The sequence below is a fragment of the Cyanistes caeruleus genome, chromosome 11, assembly GCF_971803275.1.
Source record: "Cyanistes caeruleus chromosome 11, bCyaCae1.hap1.1, whole genome shotgun sequence".
Taxonomy (NCBI): Eukaryota; Metazoa; Chordata; class Aves; order Passeriformes; family Paridae; genus Cyanistes; species Cyanistes caeruleus.
The window spans coordinates 21,346,650-21,366,027 of NC_141711.1; the positions used below are offsets into that span (position 1 = coordinate 21,346,650).

General features: G+C 46.2%; 2 long non-coding RNA genes across 2 annotated transcripts; one reads left to right on the forward strand and one right to left on the reverse strand.

The window, feature by feature from the left end:
* Positions 1-1,065: 1,065 nt before the first annotated feature.
* Positions 1,066-3,753, reverse strand: LOC147651113 (uncharacterized). Its single transcript, XR_015275107.1, has 2 exons — positions 3,038-3,753; positions 1,066-2,699 (listed from the first exon to the last, which is right to left on the reverse strand). It is a non-coding gene; the product is annotated as an uncharacterized LOC147651113 (long non-coding RNA).
* On the forward strand, positions 2,368-16,235 carry LOC147651114 (uncharacterized). The gene is made up of 6 exons (XR_015275099.1): positions 2,368-4,072; positions 5,751-5,839; positions 7,605-7,766; positions 9,901-10,033; positions 12,208-12,302; positions 13,028-16,235. It is a non-coding gene; the product is annotated as an uncharacterized LOC147651114 (long non-coding RNA).
* Positions 16,236-19,378: the final 3,143 nt, after the last annotated feature.

Below are 19,378 nucleotides of genomic sequence, written 5' to 3' on the forward strand. Positions count from 1 at the left end.
AATCACACTGTTGGCTTCACATTAAGACAACTTGAAGCCTGCTGGCAAGCAAAAATTATCAAAGTTCTCAATGTTACCATAGAGCCCCCAGAAGAATTGGACTTGTTAGGTTCCACCAGTACCTCAGGTGGATGAATAATGTTTGAATCCCCAACAGAAAGCCACTCCAACAAAGTAATGCAACACTGAGCTCTAGTTAACCCTATAGTTGATCTTGTTACTAACACTGAAAGTAAAGCTTTTATTCACGGTACAATCTCACAGGACAATTACCAAAGCGATTACCTAGTTCAATATTCCTAATCTGTGGAGATAGAGCATGGAATGGAATTCCTGCTAGTCCACATGGAGGACCCTGTTATCTTGGGAAACTTACATTGTTCCATCCAAGCTTGCATCAATTGCTGAATGTAGCTGGTAAAATAAAAAACATCAAACAGTCAAAGCGAAGCCTGAATGAATTACAATGTAATGATGTTAGAGACCCAGACTTTTGGAATCATGGTATAATATGGGCAACCTCCTTCTTTACTCCAGGAGCAGCTGCTGCTGAAGGCTTGTCAACTCTAAAAAGGCTCGCTTATCAGACTAGAAAAGAATTCTACTAAACATCCACAATGTTAAGTGAACTTTCAGCTGATGTGAGTAGTGTACATCATGCAGTATTGCAAAATACTTGCAATATTGCAACTACAACAGCTACAGGATGGGTTACATGCCCTGAAAGAAGATAGTGACCCCATTGGAAGTCGGTTCGCCAGCTGGGGCATCACTGGATGGTTGTGGCCTCTTGTGCTAGAAGAGGGATGGATTTTACTTATAGTGTAATTGGGATGGTGGTTTTAAGTTGTATGTTATCCTGTCTTCATAGAAGTGTAGTGTAACTTTTCTTTAAAAACTCCTTTCTCTGTTTCTCTGTTTCTGCTGTATCTCTTCTGTACTCTTCTGTCTCTTCCCGGATTTCTCAGCCTCCTTTGGACTGAATTCTTTTGGGATTCTCCCTCGTGGGGAGCCCTGCTTATCTCAGTTCTTCTGATTTGAAGAAAACTCTCGAGCTCATAAGAATCTTGTTTCTCATGTTTATTAAAAGGTCATCACAAAACTTAACAGGTCTCTCCAGGCTGGCTACACAAGGTTAATCTTTGCAATCTGGTACATTTCTTTCTACTGATGGTACAAACAAGGCCTTGTGGCACATTTGTGTCTGATGCACAAAATGGCTCTGAACTACGCAGTTCTTTTATCTTTATACCTATTGTTACCTAATTAACAATAGACACGTATATTATCTTTCTTAATGACCCAATGACCCATCACCTGTGTGCAGCACTGTGGCATTTTCTGTCCAATCACTTACTATTACCCAAAAACCTCTAGGAGAGGAACATGAAGAAGAAAGAGGAAGGGACAAGAGACAACACCCTAAATCCTCCATCTTGTCTCCTGTTCTCTAAACTAACTTTTTCACCCAGTGATTTAAAAAAACTTTCTAATCTACACACTTACACTTTTAGCTTTTATTATCTACCTTTAACATTTGTTCTCATATATCACCATGAAAACATGCTCATGAATTTCATGTTATATGAAATTCAGTGTTTTTCTGGATCTTATAACTAAGTATCAGAAACAAGGGCACACACTCTGTATTCCAGACTCCAACAGGTTCTGATCACTCAGAGCAACCAGAGGTTTTTCAGGAAGCAGAAAGCCTTTATTTTGGGGTTTTCAACCCTTTCTTAAGGTGTTCCAATACAGGTTATCTTGACTGGTAGAAAGAACAAGACCTCCCTCATCCCACTGGTTGGATAAGAGAAAAACACTCTCAGAACATCTGTCTTGTTTTGGGAAAGCAAACCTTACTTTCACTGACATTCCTTGAGAGAGAAAATGTTCTCCAAAGACTTTCTCTTGGAAACAATCAGCCCCTGAGAGCTTGAATGACTCTCAGGTTCAGAAAATCATGTCCACAGTCAGGCTGCGTCCCTGGTGTTGCTCTTGGTGGTTCCCTCTTTTCCTGGGCACTCCAGTGGAGGAGGTGCAGGCCCAGGTGATGCCACTGAAGGAAATGTGCCCTCAGCCCAGGGATGCTCAGCTTGGACTCCCCCAGCCCCTCGGGGCCCCAGCGCTGGTCACAGCAGCCCCTGCCTGGCTCCTGCCCACCCACACCGTGGTCAGCCCTGGCAGCTCCAGGACATGGAGCTCAGCTGGGGCTGGTGCTGTGTGGGCTTTGCTGGTGCTACCAGCCGGACACTGGGCTAACAGCTCCATCTCTTTATTGGAATGGATGAAGGGGCCATCACCTACACTGGCAGATGGGCTCACCTTCAGTGTTGTTTAGAGGGCAGGGCCACGGGGCTCAGGGACAGAGGAAGGGCCATGTTGGTCTCAGGTGGGGCTGGAGGGTGCTGGGCTGGGCCTGGGGTCTCTACAAGAACTAAGGAATGGGCTACGCCGAGGCAGAGGAGGACCAAAAAAGGGACTGAAGGGACCTTGGGGATACCCATGGGGAGAAGAGCTGGCCGTGGGATCTACACGGTTATAGGAGGATTCCTCCTGTTCTGGGATGGCTGCTCCGGGGTCCTCTTCTCAGAGCTCTTGAGAGAGCTGCCCTGGCCCTCATTACTGAAGAGGAGCTGCTCAAGCTGTCAGGGTGTTTAGTGCAGCCACTGTCTTTCAACTGCTGTCCAGAAGTGCTCCTGTGGAGAGAGAAGGTGGCTGAGGCCCCCAGTTGCCGCTGGCACACAGAGACCCTCCTGCACAGCAGGGCCCAGAGCGGCCAAGGCTCCCCAGCACGGCTGCAGCTGCTGGCACAGCTTGGCCCAGCTGGAGAGCTGCCCCTCAAGGCCCCGGCGGGCAGGGGATGGCTCTGGGCAGGGTCCCTGGCCAGCAGCAGGCCCCAGAGCATGTCTGCCTTTCAAGGGCAATCTCTTCCCCTCTCTTCTTCCTCCCTGCCTCAGTCTCACTGAGAATATTTCCTGTCTACAATAGACTTTCAAAAGAAGCTGTTTGAGGGAAAAATGAACAAAACACTCACCGTTTTCTCTTCCAGGCATAGCAGATTCCAAAGCAGAACAACATGAAGATAAGTTCCAAACAAAGTAGGCCTGCTATTATCCCTAGCCAACAGAGTGTTCCCTGACAGAAAGCCCTTTCAATCCCCTTCTGGGAATCAGGAACATGAGTTGTGGCGCCGGCTCCATCTACGGAAGCAATGGGCAGTGTGAGCCCGTGCTGTGCTCTGCTGCTGAGCTGGCAGCATGCTGGATACGGCCAGGACGTTCTCTGTTTGCCCCAGAGCTGGGGCCTGCGGGCACCTTGCTGCCCCTTGGCACAAGGCTGTGCCACCCAACAGAGCCCAGAAGGCCGGGAGCAGAGCCCAGGGACAGCGCAGCTGCTTGGGCAGTGGCTTGTTCCAGGGACTCAGGCCAAAGCCATCCCTGAGCAGCCACAGCCACCCCTGACCCTCCCTGCTCTGTGACAGCTCCCCCAGCCCAAGGGGACAGAGCCAGGCCCTGTCAGGAGCCAGTGCAGGCCCTGCCCAGTTGGGAGACGGGGCTGGCTGTGGCCCTGGGCTCTCAGCAGGGCTCCCGCTTGGAGTGCCTTGGGCCTCTGGGCACTCAGGACCAGCTCTGGGAACAGCTGCAGAGGGAGTGATGTTGGTGCATGAGTCCCATTTCCCAAGGGCTGGGAATGAGCTCCAGAGGCCTAGGAGCTGAGGCACCTCCAGCTTTGGCTGCCGCCACACTGTGCAACGGCCAGCCCTGGGGGTAGAGCTGCTGGCACACAGCCCCGCCGAGGGCTGAGCCCAGCACAGCAATTACCTCCTGTGTCTGGGCCTGTGCCTGGCATCGCCTTCTTTCATGCAGCAGAGTCTGGCACAGAATCACTGCTTCATTCAGGAATGGTTTCCTGCTGCACAGGCTCTCATTTCATTTCTGTAGAATGGAAGAGGGACCGCTGGATCAGATGGGGCTGCTCCTCATTGCGGAAGTGCCATCTTCAGGAGGCAATATTTGTGAAAGGCATGGATAAGGATCAGAAAACATGCAGGATTTCAGGACTGTCCCAGGTTGGTCCCTTCTCCAAACAGCCCCTAGACCTGATCTACCTGGAGACTGAGAAATTGCAGGGGATCTCAGGGTGTGCATGGCCTGTGGTGCAGTTTGAGACTCCCTGTCAGCTGATGCCAAATGCCTTCCTGCAGAGGCTGGGGAGAGGCTGCAGCCAGGCCAGGCTGGGAGACAGCCCTGCAGGCTGTGAAAGCATCAGCGGGGCCCAGGAGCCCCGGCAGAGGCAGCAGAGCAGCGCTGCCCCCAGGGTCACTGCCAGGGAGGACAAGGTGAAGGCTGAGCCCGGCTCAACCTCACGCAGAGCTAAGGTGGGATCTGGGCTGCTCTCTGGCAGGAGGAAGGGTCTTGTGCCATCCCAGAGAGCCTGTGCTCATCCCCAGGGAACAGTTCTGCCCTGCATGTGCCCCCTGCAATGAGCTGTGCTGCTGCCAGTGCCCCGTGTAGCTGTAGGGCTGCTCAGCTGTGGGGCAGGGACAGGAGCAGGAGGCTGCATGTGCAGCTGAGCCATGGCTGCAAAGCCCAGGGCTCTGGGCTCCCTGCTGTCCCAGGCCAGCCCAGAGGCCAGGGGGTTCCTGTGGTAGCTCTGTGCAAGTGGGACAGGGTTTTCCCCCTGGCTCACTTCAAGTGGCTGCTGGCAGGAGCATGTTTCCCTGTGCAGCTATTTAGAAGTTTGCAGGAAGTCTGTCCCATGAAATATGGAGCTCCAGATGTTTTAGGTTTGCATTGTGGCCTCTGTTACATTTTGTGTGTCCATTTTGCAAAGAATGACTGCAGTGGTCCCAAGGAGGTTACCCTGGTGTCAGGAGTTTCCTTGCCAACTTCCCAGATGCTCTTACCTTCCAAGGCCTTGCCTTCCATCTAGAATTGCCTTTTTCCCTCAAAGACTTTATCTAACTCTCCTTTATTTTTAAGCTGACCATTCTGCAGGGGCAAAAAATCCTGATTTAAAACACTGGCTATTTTCTGCTTTTCTGCCACTTGATTTTAGCCTCTGTGAAGTTGTTGTATAGAATGAGTAGTTCTCTGAATTTTTACAGCTCTGTTGGATAGTATTTCAGAATGAGCTGCATTATTCTACTTGCATTAAGAAAATCAGCTTTTAGTCAGTCTGTCCCAAAAGTGGCCCAATCTCATACAGTTTTGAATGAAAATCCTTGGGGAAGGCAAATTATCTAGTGTCAAGAACAGAGTTCACCTTTGGGTATCACTCCTGCACTCCTAAGCTTTTCTTTCAATCTCCTCTAAAATATTCCAACAAAGAGAAGAAAGTGTTGATTTAAATGCCCACAGGTATTAGAACCAGGGTTTTCTTTTAGAAACCCGAAGGAAGATGTTTACTAAAATCAGCATAAGGGCAGATAAGAATCTCTGCCAAGAGCAATCTCCATCTCTGCCCTTCTCTTTCAAACACCGAGGCTCTCCAGCATCCAGGGTCTGAGGCCTTCATCATGCAGCAGGTTTCAGTCTGCTGGCCAACAGAGTAATGTCCTGTCTGCTGCCAGTAGCACATCCACTGGGAGAGGGTCCAGGCATATGTACCTTGCTGCTCTCCTACACAATCTCTGTGTCTTATGAGAGCTCTGCAGTCTGGAACCTGTCTTGCCTGTTGCCCACATGGCGTTTTTGAGGGCTTGAAGTCTGCCAGAGGTTTACACGAACCTTTGCTTCCATTACCAGGCCTCCCACTGAGCCAAGCCAAGGAGAAGGATTATCCCAGCAGAACTGGTCTTAGGAGAGACAAAAACCTGAGGGATGGCTTTGGAAAGGTAAGGGATAAAGACATAGATGAGCAGACTTCCTTCAGGGTCCTTCACAGTCTTTCAGAGTCCCTCAGAACTGAGTCCTTCAGAAGCCAGGAAGTGAGAAACAGCTGCCATTCCTGGCCATGAGTGTTATGCAACAGCAATTACCCCTCCTTGCTGCATATTGCACATGGTTTATATTCTGCTGCCATGGCCTGTAGGAACTGAACTGCCTGCTCACTGGGCATGTGAGCTCTTCATCTGTCTTGGAGCACTCTGATGACTTTTGTACTTCAAGCAGGGTTTCCTGTCATAGGTTGCAGTTGGAGCAGTGTAAGGTTGTGGCCCTAAAGTCTTCCACCTCCCTGTGTGTAATTGCCAAGGTGAGGACAGGAGACATGCTTGTGAAACTATTGGAATGAATATGGAGCTGCATTAAAGGCTGTGGCACTCTATGGACCCTGTGCTCCTGATGAGATGTTGTGTCTGGTTTGGGTGTCTCTGCTTACATCTGTGATGTATTTCCATTGCAACTAGACCTAGTTGCAATGCATTATGCAAGTTGGCTCAAAAGAACTTAGAGTGGAAGGTTGAGGAGCTTATTGAGGAAGAAGTGAAGAAAAGGACACAAAGGAAAACATCCTTGCAGCTGCCTGCACAGACAGTTGACAGTGGGAATGCAGAAGAAGCAAGTAGGTGGTGGCTACACTTGTAGTCTTTTTTGACCACTCGCTTGCCCTTTGCACAGTGCTGCAATTAGACAGGGGGGCTGCTCTGATTGCATCTGAGTGGAAGCTTGAAGAGGAGTTCTTTCTTCTCCCCCAAGAAATATACAGAAGCCCATAGCCTCACTGAGTCAAAAACAGAATATCAGCTTCCCACCTTCACCTCCAAATGCCTTTCAGAGAAGAAAATTTTGTCTTGCAAAGTTGACTGAGGTTTAAGACTCTCTCCTGGAGAGCAGCCTCCAGGGAAGGGGAGTCCAAAAGAATGCTCTTTAGCCATGGTGGAACTGAGAAGAAACAAAATTCAACTTCTTCTAATGGAAACACCAGAGATCCTCCTCCTGCCACAGCCTGCAGAGGAGCTGGCACTGTAGAGCTGTGCTGAAGCCCCAAGCCAGTGCTTCTGCTGTAGCCCCAGGAGCCAGCAGTGTTCCTGACTGAATCCTGGCTGAGGGGCTCTGACTGCAGTGCTGTGTGCGCTGCCCCCAGGGTGGCAGCAGGGACCTTAGGAGGCAGCACTCAGCCCCAGGGCATCACGCAAGGCTATCTGCACTTTCATTTGGTAACTTCCCCAGCCAGCCTCTGAAACAGGAAAACAAAAGCAAAGCAATACCGTGTTTTCCCTGTTTATTAGGGGAAGCATCACTGCAATTTGGTTTTAAACTCTAAAAGAGGGTAGATTCAGATTAGGTACTGGTGGGAATGTTTTTATAATGAAGGGGATGAAGCACTGGAAGGGTTTGCTCAGAGAAGCTGTTGTTGATCCAACCTTGAAAGTGTTCAAAGCCAATTTACATGGGGCTCTGAGGAATCTCATCTAGATGAAGATGTCCCTGCTGACAGGGGTTGGACTAGATAGTGCTTAAAGGTGCCTTCCAACTCAAACTCTTCTAGGATTCTGGGATTCTGGGATCATTGTCCCATGTTAGCGTGCCAGTGTTATACTTGAAGTTCTTTAGGATAACAAAGAGATGTTACCCAACTCCAGCAAGTTTTCTGGCCCTTTTCATCGTCACCCTGTGCAGCAGCCTTCACTTACAAGCTCCTCTTTGGTCTCCCCACAGGCTTTAGCCGACTGCCTATCAATGGCACAGCTTCCAGTGTGCAGAGAAAACACCCTGGTAGTGCCTTGAAGAAGAAGGTCTTGAGGAAGCAGGACAACGTGCCCGTACTGCCCAATATGCCCATCATCCATGGGGATGGCAGCTTCCCACAAAATTCCTCAGGTAAGCCTGCTCCGAGGCAGCTTTTTCCCACACGGGTTTTTTCCTGCCCCAAGAAGCCCAAACTGCCATCTGCCTCACCCAGCACAGCTTGGATCTTGGGTCCCTAGCCTGTCCTGAGAATGAAGAGCAAATGTACTTTTGAGTCACTCCAGCTCTGCAGTAGTGGAGCAGCTGGTTCTTAGAGATCCATTGGAAAGTGGAGCTGAATAAAGTAGTGGTGAAGGCCTAACTCTGGCTTTTGCCCCACCTGATAGTCCAAACTACAACACTGGTGCCAGGAGGCAGCTGTAACTGCAGGGATGTGGTGTGGGGCAGTGTGCCAGGGTGTGCTCACTGGGCACCCACGAGTACCACCACGATCAGTTGTCCACTCACCATCTCGGCCCTCTGCCCGTGCTGCTGTCCGGCTCTGCAGCCAGCTTTCTGCTATCCCAGCAAGGGCTGTCTCTACATGGCAGTCAGCCCTTGGTGCAGTCGTGCTGCTGCTCCCAGAAGTGCCCAGTGGCTCCTCACTGCTGCCATCCCACGGCCTGCAATGCCAAGAGGGAACAAGCAGTGCCTCCTGTGTCCCCCCAGCCAAGTACAGTGGCCGTATGTAGCAGGTGACAGCCGGGCGGGGCTGCCTGGTGCTCCCGGGCTGTTTGCTGCCTGCAGTAAATACCCAGCAGATAGTCCCAGTGGCTCTTGTCTCTCCCTTGTGGGTAGAGTGCCTGTGCTATCATTCCAAGTAGGGAGAGATGAAAAAGAAAGGAGCTAGGATTGATACTTGGAATGCTCCTTTCTAGAGGTGCTACTTCCATGTTCAGAATTGACCAGAACTAGCGTGACATGGCTCTCCATTGGTAGTGAACCTAGATGTGTATGTCTACACACTTCTGCAGTGACATCACTGATGTCAGTGTCTGGGGTACATCAGTGACATCCACATTAGCTCCTGGCTGAATATTTTAGATGTTATGGTATACTTTGTGAGAACAGGCAAGGTAGCACAGAAACCCTGGAGAGTCTAGAGCAGTTCATCTGGGTTCTGTGCAATGTTTATTACTCCGTCATTGTAGACAGCTCAGATGTTTTCATCCACACATTAGTAAATGATCTTTTGAGTGCACAACATGAAATTTTGGATGGACAGTGCTTTTGATGACAATTTGATTTCATAAGAAATGTTTTTATCATCTGATATTTCTCATACCATGTACATTTTTTTCCTTACAAAAAAATTCAATTAAGACAAAGCCTGGACACCTGATTATCAAGAGCATGTGTCTGGCAACCATTTGCAGCTGTATTTGCATATTTTTATCAGAGTTTGCATTTGGAAGGCTATTTTATCAACTGTCTAGACTGGAAATTGCATTTTTCCACAAGAGAAAGCTTAGGCACTGCTGAGTTCACAAACATGAACATTTGATGACAAACAAATTTCACCTCAGCATCTTTGAAATACAGCCAGTGTGTACCTATGCAAGAGCAAAGATTCATGATGCTTGGTAAGAGCAAAATCCATAAAGTACTCCCTGGCCAACAGTAGGCTACAATGCATGTGCAGTCAGCTGCCTGCTGTCTAGAAGATTTGAAGGCAATGGAAAGAGAGGCGCTGTCAGGAGTGAAGGGTCAGGTATCGCTGCTCCCTGGTCGCTGCTGCGTGGGGATTCAGCCGGGCCCAGCAGGGCTGGGTTGTTCAGCCTTGGCTTGGGGCTGTGGCAAGGCAGCTGCAGGTGTTTCCTCAGGGAGCTGCAGAGTGCCTCTGTCCTCGGGGCTGGGGGAAATCAGGGTGCTGAGACAAGAGAGGTAGCTGAGGGGTTCCCTCCTGGGGTAGCAAGTGCTGCTGGTGGGCGCTGTCTGGCAGGCAGTGGGAGCTCGGCGGCCTCAGGAAGCTGCCGCTGCCTGTGGTAGCTGTGGCACTTGGGAGCTGGTGTGTGTGGGCAGCTGTCAGCTTTAGCCTGGAGCTGTGCCCAGCTGGGGGGGCTGGGAGAAAGCAAGCAGCCCAAGGAGCCAGGCAGCAGGGAAGTGTCTGAGCCAGTGCCACTTTGTCCCACATGGAAGCCTGGCTGGGAGGTGGGGCTGCAGGCCGCTCCATGGCGGGGTGCCTTGCCCGGGGCTGCAGCGCTCATGGCTGACCCTGTCCTTACAGAGACCTGGCAGACGGCCACTGGTGCCAAGCGTCGAGAGGAGCCGCTGCGTGGGAACAGGCAGAAGGACACAGCCTCTTGTGACCCACAGCAGGCCTTGCTCAAGGCACTCTCCTTGCTGGGCAGCGATGACTGGTAAGAAAGGCCCCGTTCACTCTGTCTCCCTCTTAGCGTTAAGGTAGCTCAGAAGTGGATCTTGCTAGTGCCTCTGAGCCCCAAGAGCCCAGAGGGCCAAGGAGCACCAGTGAAACCACTGCAGAGCAGTGGGAGGATAAAGATCTGACAGCAGCCTTTCCTTGGCCTTGGTCTGCAGCAGTGCTCCAGCTGCAGCAGGTCCCTGCTCTTTGCTGGCTTTGCCTGCTGCTTCATGGAGCTGCAAAGGCAATCTTGAGGGAAGAGAGAAAGCTGTGGGACAAGATGATTTGCTGGCTGAAGGCAGAAGCAGGACGGCAGCACTTTTGAGTGTAGAGATTTGGGTGCCTTGGGGCACTGGCCCAGTGGGATTGAGTAAGGTTTCTTCTCTCTGGTCCCACTGCTGACAGCAATGGCAGCTGACAGGGTCTCCCTGGCACCTCCTGCATGTGAATGCCACAGGCAGCTCCAGGGAGTTCCTCTTTCTGAGAAATGGCCTGACTTGTGCTTTCAAGTCCCTCAGCCTGTCATTACTGCAGAAGGGCTCATGGCAGAAGAGAAGGAAAAAGAAATATAATCCTCTAGGAATCTTGCACTTTTGGAATTCAACTTTTTCCTTCAACTTTTTCCTTCTCACTGCATCATATGGGCCTGAGATGCTTGGTCAAAACTCACATCATGTCCCAAAATTTGACACAGACAGAAGGAGGCCCAGCGGTGCTAACCTGACAAATGTTAGTTGGTATTGTTAGCGTTCAGGAACACAGAATCATGGAATGATTATATGAAGGTGCTTTATTGAAGAGCTCTGGGTGTCAGGGGTACTCATACCCAAACCTGACCCACCTTGGTTTCGAGCTGAACATGTTTTTATATTCTATCATTATATAACTTACATGTTAATTATTAAACTTACATTGTTCTATTGTATCCATTGTTTTTACTCAAGCAGGAATTTCTCGTGATCCCCTCAAAACCCCCTCAATTGTTTCTCATGTTCTTTAAACAATAATTATATCTAATCACATCTAACAATTGTATCATTCATCATATACTGATTACACAGGTGCAGTTTCACATGATCTTTAGCAAGCACAAGGCCAACCATTCCCAGGACCTACTTTTCCCAGGGCTTGCCAAGCCTAAATTTCTTTCTAAGTCCCCAAATTTTCTATGATTTTAAAACCTTTTACTATCAGTATTGATTGTCTTTTTGATGTCTGTGTTAGGATCCACTCATTGGTGAATGCTTCATTCACATGGGGATAAGGACTCCATTCACATTGGGATAAACATGAAAAATCTGCTACAATGCATCTCCATGTGCAGTCGCCTTTGCTTTTCTCTTTCTCTTCTGATTTCTCTTCCCCATTTCTCTTTGGTGCCCTGTGAGGTGCAGAGAGCATCTGCAGGTGTGGGGGTGTCTGGGTGACACTCAGGGGTGCCCGTGGGATCATCACCAGCCCTGTGCTGCATCCCTGATGCCTCACCAACCTTCCTGGAGCTGTGGGCCTGCACAAAGCAGGCGCTGAGAGATGGAGTTGTTGTTTGCACCTTTTAAATAACACATTGCTGTTATGGGGGTTGTTTTAGGTAGGGGGTTTTGCCAGAGTTTCAAGTGTTCTTGCCCAGGTGTGGAGTCTTCTGGGACATGCTGCTGCTTTTTTCTGGGCAATGTGGAGGAGGAGTGGAGTGGGTGACAGACATGCGTAGATTGCAGAGTGGAAAGTCAGCTCCAGAGTGCCAGTGCAGTCTCTTACTGCTGAACTGCCTGCTGGGGCTGGTAAAGAAGGAAAATGCCCCAGGAACAGCCCAATGGGACTGTGTCTCAGGGACAGGAACAGGGAGGTGACAGGAAACAGCAACTTGGTCTGGTCTCACAGCTTCTAGGAAGCAGTGACAGAGGAACTTCATGGGCCAGAGGTTTCAGAAAGGCTATCTTGTAAAATGGCCACAAATGAAGACTCTGAGAAAAATCCTCTATTTGCCTCGTCGATTTGTGTATGCTTTTGACAGCCACAGCATCCTGTGGCAACAAGTTGCACAATTTGCTTAAGTGCTCCTTGAAAAGCACCTCCCACTGAGGTGCCCCTGAGCTGCCAGCCTGGTCATTTCAGAGGGTGCTGCCTAGTTCTTGGTGGAGAGAAAAACCAATCTTTTTGGTACTTGCCTTTCAGGGAGCTGAAGGAGAAGCATCAAACAGCTGGCTGGGTCCCATTCAGAAGTCGTGCTTTGCAGACTTTGTGAAATTTGCCTGGCAGTTACCAGCGAGGTGAGAACATTCTTCTGAATTGTCCCCTGTACTTCATACATGGTGTGTAGAGTAGATATGTTCATGTTCATGTCCATGTGTGCTCAGGAATTGCCTCCAGTTCTGTTTTTAGACCTTATATTTCTAGTGTCTGTCAGCTAGGATGTGTGTGTGCATGTAGCTGTATTTCCTGGTAGGTTGGGTGTCTGACACTCATCTTTGAGTGAGGTGTCATTGTAGTGCAAGGTGCAAATGCACAAACTGAGACACTAATTATGTTATTTACCAGAGTCCTAACCTCTGCCTGAGCTGTAATTCAACACTGCCAATTAGTCTGTAGACTTGAGCCTGTGCTTTCCGTTTCTTGGCTGAGTGCTTCAACTTCTGGTGTTGCTTTTTTGAACAGGAGCACATGATTCTTTTGTCTTTATGACTTGTGCCTTATGGTTTGCTAGCAGCCCTTGTTTAATTTGTTTGTTTCCAAACAAAAGGACCTAAAATCAAAGGGGTGGGCATTACAGAGGAGTTAAGTTAAATTATTTGTTTTTAGGCCTGCTGTCAGCAGGTCTGAGGCCCGAAATTGGTGCCAGACTAAGTGCCTTTCTGTGCTTCAGCTCTCCTGCTCTTATTGTGCTTTTTGTTCCCCTGGACAAATTGGGATGTGTTGCCATTTCCTGAGACTTTTGTCTAAGGCCACAGGTTTTCTTTTCAAGGTGATTCTTATGTTTCTCTCATCACTTCCCCAGGTGAGCAACCTCTGCTCCAAGGTGTCCTACACTGCAATCGTCACTCTTGGAGAGCTCTTTGCAACCTTGAAGAAGGACATGGACTCCGAGGTGGATGAGGTTGCTCAGGTCCTGCTCCCGATGGTTTGGAATTCCCCAGAGTTTGTTGAGAAAGCAGCCAATCAGACCCTGGGGATCATGGTTTGTAGGAGATGGATTCGGGAATCAAGAGAGGACCCAATATGAGTTAGCTGCTTGTTCTAAATTTATTACAACCTTAGCTACATTTTTATAGTATTTTGAAAAGGCAACATGCGATCTGTATTCTACTAGGTTTGGATAATTGCTATTTTTCATGCGTTAATTTCTACATTTCCATTGGTCCAGCTCATAACACCCAAGCTCTATAAGATACTTTTTAGGAAAACTTATTAAGATACATTTAGCAGATTTCTCACCCTAAAATTCTTATTTTTCATTGTCTTATTAACAATTAGTCTTCTTCATTTCTTTGATACAATATTCTGCCAAGGACTCAAGCTAGCTCAAAGGCAGGGTTGTGCAGGCCCCCAAGGAGCTATGGCCTCGAGAAGCAAGTCATTCTCCAACAATTCCCCGTTTTTCTTCTGCACAACCATGACTTTGGTTACCTTAACAAACAAACGCTTGATTATAGATATTGCACAATTAACACATAACAAACCAAAGATCATAACACAGAAAATTAATAATCCTATTTTACATAAACTCTTAACCCATCCTGTCAATCCAAGCTAATTTGCCAGTCCATCAATCCTAAAGAATCTCACATCTCCTTTGATCTTCTGTGTATGCTGCATAAGTTCTTGAATTTCCTTGTGGATGGATTTTGAATGATCTTGTAAGTCCATACAACACATACCATCAAAGTCTTCACATCCATGATCATGTGCAAATAACAAAAAATCAATGCCTGCTCGATTTTGAAATACTGTATGCTGAACTTTTGACATATCAATTGCTAATTCAGAAAGTACTCTGCTAGTACCTTTTGCTTGTTTTACAACCCAACAACTAAGTTTCTTTAAATTGCAATGAGCTCTAGCAGCAGCAGCACCTGGCAAAAAGGTTGAAGCAAAAAACACTTGCCATCTGTTCCATAAATCTAAATTATCATCACAGTCAGAACTCAAAATTTGACTAAGATCTCTTTTCCATCTGACACGACGTGCGCTATTAGGATGATGGAGTGGAAGTGCCACGCTGAGTTGTCCAATTGTGCAAGGACCTCCCACAGGTTGTGATGGGATACCTGCCCATGCTCTGTTACCACAAATTAGAAAATAACCTGTTGGTAGTCTACGATTGATTTGGGATTGAGTCCCAAATACAGGGTTTGATGCATTCCTCAACATTTTAGCACACCACTGTGAAAAACTGCCAGTTGGACTTGTCAGTGTGATGATATTGGATTGTTCACATCTTTGATCAGTACTTTTTGCACACAATTTTTTGCTAGCATTTTGAAGGTTTTTAAGCAAGGCAGGCACCCTGGCCAGCGCCAGCATGGTGGCTATCTCCAGCCACACGGGCCATATCCCACAGCATCAATGTGATGGATGGCGTAAATGGCGTTTTATTGCAGGGGAATTTAACATTTTATAACCTAGGGTCATTGTGTTACTCCCATCTGCTTACGTCATCGTTAGGTGCTACAGGCTAATTGCAGGAGGTTTTACTATCCTAGAGAGAGGGGTGGGTTACTCCTTTCCGTTACATCCTGATTTCTTCCGCACCGCAAGGCCTTAAAGTACAACATATTCCCCCCTCTCTATGAATAACTAATTGCTAAAATATAAGGTATATTAGTCTTAAAAAATTCTAATGTTATTTTTATATATGTATCTCTAAACACTTTGTCTACTTATCTGTATTAAAAAGTTTTAAAAATGGATAATATAAAATTGAGTAAAATACAAAATACACTATATTTAACTAAAAAGCTAAAAGCTTATAAAATGGATACTATAGTTTGCATTAGTAAATATAAAGCACATGCAGTAACTAAGTATATTTTAAAGCATCTGTTGCCTTTCTATAAACAAAATGTTAACTTTTTCTAGTTGGCTTTTAACAAAGGACACAAGCTTATTTAAAATACATGGTCTAAAGATTAGCACGAGTAAAATCATCACAACTGGTCCAATCAGGGTAGACACCAGGGTGGTTAGCCATGGAGATTGATCGAACCAGGACTGGAACCAGCTTTGCTGGGCTTCTCTCTCTGCTTTCCGTTGAGACAGCCTGTCTCGCAGCTCTGCCATGGTGTCTCTCACTACTCCGGTGTGATCTGCGTAGAAGCAGCATTCTTCTTTCAGGGCGATGCAGAAGCCTCCTTGCTGCATGAATAGAAGGTCGAGACCTCGCCTGTTCTGCAAAACAACTTCAGAGAGTGAGGAGACTGATTTTTCTAGAAAGGATATGGATTTCTCAATTCTCTGTAGATCCTCATCTACAGTCATCTGTAGCTGAGAGAGGCTCTGACTCTGGGTTACCAGAGCGGAGACACCCGTGGCTGCTCCGGTCGCTCCCAAGCCGAGCAGCATTGCTATTGACAGTCCTGCCAGCAGCTCCCTTTTCTGAAGGCGGCCTGCTCGCTCAAGGTACTGGTTCACTTCCTCTTTGGAGTGGTATAGAACTCTGGGAATGATAACACCTAATGCACAAAAGTCAACAGAGGAATTAAAGCTTTGGGTATAAATGCAGGGGCTTAGCCCACTGCTTCAGGTGTTATGACTATAAACAGCACAATTACTATAAGCAGTTTACCATGTAAATGACACCATACTTGCAAACTCACAGCTAAAACTTAAAAGTTAAATGAACTTTCAAAGATACTTACACTACCTCTTAAAGGAAAAATACTTACACTTTATACTAACGGCAATTACTACACAGGCTAAACACTTTACCTTAAACTATTATTTAACTACTTTTAACACACGTGCTCTGGTATATATGTAGTCTAAGCGTGAAAGCAATTTACTGAAAGGATAAACATACAATTACAATTTGCTTTATATACAGTTAGATGGAGTTTCTACACTTCTTAGATCTTCTATAAAATTTCTCTAACACGATTCAGTCCTGGAATGTTCACTGCTCCCGTGATGTCAGCTGGAAGCTGATCGGTGACTGAGGCCTTTGATGTTCAACTTGTTCTTCACATCCTTCTAAATCTTAAAACAAAGGATAACTGAAAAATTGATAAAGACACAACATCATAATAACAACATAAAATTTCTGATGGCAACTGTCTGTGTAGTGTTCAGACACAACTGTGTCCTGACAGCTCCACTTCTGATCCATGTCTGGAGTACCAAGGCTATGTGGTGACTTCTCTGTTCACTGGATCTCGTGTGTTCAGAAGCAGACAGTCTGGTCAGATGGACAGGTGACCTTTCTGAACCTGCCAACAAAACCAGGCACTTCTCCCCTTGAAGTTAATGAATTACACTAATCAAATGCTTTTAGGGTATCAATCTCCCCGGTTTTCTTTAAAATATAAAAATGAAATGTACTTTTGTTCAACATTAACACAAAACTATATACACAGTTAGTAAAAACTTATAACAGTTAAAAATCAAATAAATCATAAACATTATTAATAACATATGTAATATAAAACTACCATTGATTACTAAAACACTGTACCAGCATCCTATAGTTAATAAACAAACAACAACAAAAAATCATCAGTGAAGGATTGGATAATCACCTCCGGAAATGATTTTCCAAGCCCACTTTAAAATTGATCCAGCTGTCATATTAATAGGGTCAAATTGCCGAGTCAAAAACTGACTCAAATAGTGATTTGGTACAGAAAACATCTGGATCTGTTGGCAAACATTCTGTCCAGGTAAAGTCAAGGCTTGGCCAGGGCCTAGGCTTTAAACTGGAAAGATGCCTCTAAACTCATTTCTAAAACAAGGTTCTCAATAGTAGCAGCTCTGAGATGCTTACAGCACAGCAAACTGTTAAAATGCATTTGTACAAAGCAAATAATCAAAATCTTTAGGTACCAGACTAATTTAATCATTCAGCAGTTGGTTTAATCTGAAGCCTCTCTCATGGCAGCTGATCTTCAGCAATGGTACATCTTCTTAAAATTCTGGAAACATTGAAAAATAAGAAAGCTATAACAAACAAAACTGCAGAGATTGCAACAACTCAATAGAGCTCTCAGTGAAGTCACGGGTGTCACAGACTGTATTTATTTCTGTCCACAAGCAGGCGTTCATCAGTGTTCTATCACAGTTGTTTCAGTTGTAGCTGTCTTCATATCTCTAGGAAAATAACTATGTAATTTAAACAAGTGTCTCCAATAAAACATAAAACAATTCAAATTAAACAATATTTCAACTTAACAATAATTATTTATGACAAAAGAAAATAACAAAACTTAACTTTAAAAAAATATCCAAGTTATACAACTTAACTTAAAAACATTCAAGTCTAATTTTTAAACTAAAATTCAAAACCCAAATTGGTATATATGCTGTTATATGTGTTTTATATAACAAAAAGATTCACATTAAAATTTCCTTATTAAAATTGTCAAAAAAACAAGCAAATGGGTAATATATGGTTAACATAACTTTGAGATTACTGAAACAAAACAAAAATCTTTTAAGTTTCTTGGGATGCATAAATATCATCATTTTCCATGTTATTTTGTAAAAACAAAACCAGCAGATATTATTAAAAATACAACATCTATATATATTTCACTATAAAATATCTATAAACTTTTTAATCTATTTTTGAAGGCACTTCATTCAATAGAAACTTATTTTTAAATCTCAATCTTGATTACAACAATTTGCTGATTTACAAACAATACAATTTACAAAGCTTCTAATTTTTGAATTGTCCAATTAAAACTCTCTTTTTTATCCCTCTCCAAAATGTCCAGCTTTCTGTTGTTTCTCTTTTGTTTTGTTGCTTTGCTTTCAGTCTTATGGGGGGCTGGGGGCGGGGGGAGGTGAACCGCTCGCTCTGCTGTTGTAGCTCTGCTCCCATGCCCCTTCACATTTTCTACTGTTTTTTTTTTCTGAGGACTCGGGCTCTGAGCATTCATCGCTCGTATCTCGATCAGCGTCAGAGTTCGACTGGCTGGTTACTTCCTGTTTTCTGTGCCTTTTTGTTGGGCTCCGGCCCCGCCTGCCACCCCTGTGGGTGGGCTGTTCCCTCCCTCCTGGTTCTCCACGCCTTTTGTTCCACCCTCCATTCCGCCTTTCACCCTGCCTTTCACTCCGCCCCTCACTCCAGGCTCTGTTCTGCCCCCTGTTCTCTCCTCTTCCTCCCTTTGCATTCCAATCATTCTGCACCCATCCCCCACTTTCTTCTCCACAGTTCTTATCTCTCTCAACTTCCTGCCTGTGCCCATCTTTCAAGGCCAGTCTTTGTTCTTTGTTAAAGACATTTTTTCCCGCTTTATAACTTTTTTTCTCAGCGCCATCTTTGAGTCTTTGGGGGGATGTTTCTCCCCTTCCTGTCTTTGCTACATTTCTGGCTTCTTCTGTTAAATTTTTCCAAAAATCTCTTGCTTTCTGTTGCCCTTCTGAGGGCAGCTCAGGGTTTGGGGTTTTAGGGGGCATATCGTCCTCATGTGTCCCTTTCTGCTCAGCTGAGCTGCTCTCATCTGGAGGCTCTAAAGTTTGTGTTGTAGCACTGACTCCTAGTTTTGGGGTGACCAACAGACAGCTTTTTGCTGCTGTCCAGGTTTCTTGCTTTTGTCTAGCTTTTTTCAAGGCCTTAACGACCTTACCCCATGACTTAAGATGTTTTATATTACCAGAATCTAGTTTCATTAGCCAGAGCTCTGGTACATTTCTCCCACACCTCAGGGTGAAGAATGTCCACTGGCTGCTCTATAACACCGATTTGTAAAAGCTGTGTAACAGCAAGCATAAAATCCTTAGATTTACAATCTACCCCCCACTGTTTATATAATTCAGATACGACCTTTATCAACGATTCCATCTTTCTTCTGGGCCCAGGATTTCCCTCGCCAAGATTAGTCCAGCTATCTTGGCCGCTGCTCGGTGGTCCAGGGTATCCTTGCTTTCTGAGTTTCTTGTCACGTTTCTTCCCACTTTTCCTCCCGGGCTTCGGCACCATATGAAGGTTTTTAAGCAAGGCAGGCACCCTGGCCAGCGCCAGCACGGTGGCTATCTCCAGCCACACGGGCCATATCCCACAGCATCAATGTGATGGATGGCATAAATGGCGTTTTATTGCAGGGGAATTTAACATTTTATAACCTAGGGTCATTGTGTTACTCCCATCTGCTTACGTCATCGTTAGGTGATACTGGCTAATTGCAGGAGG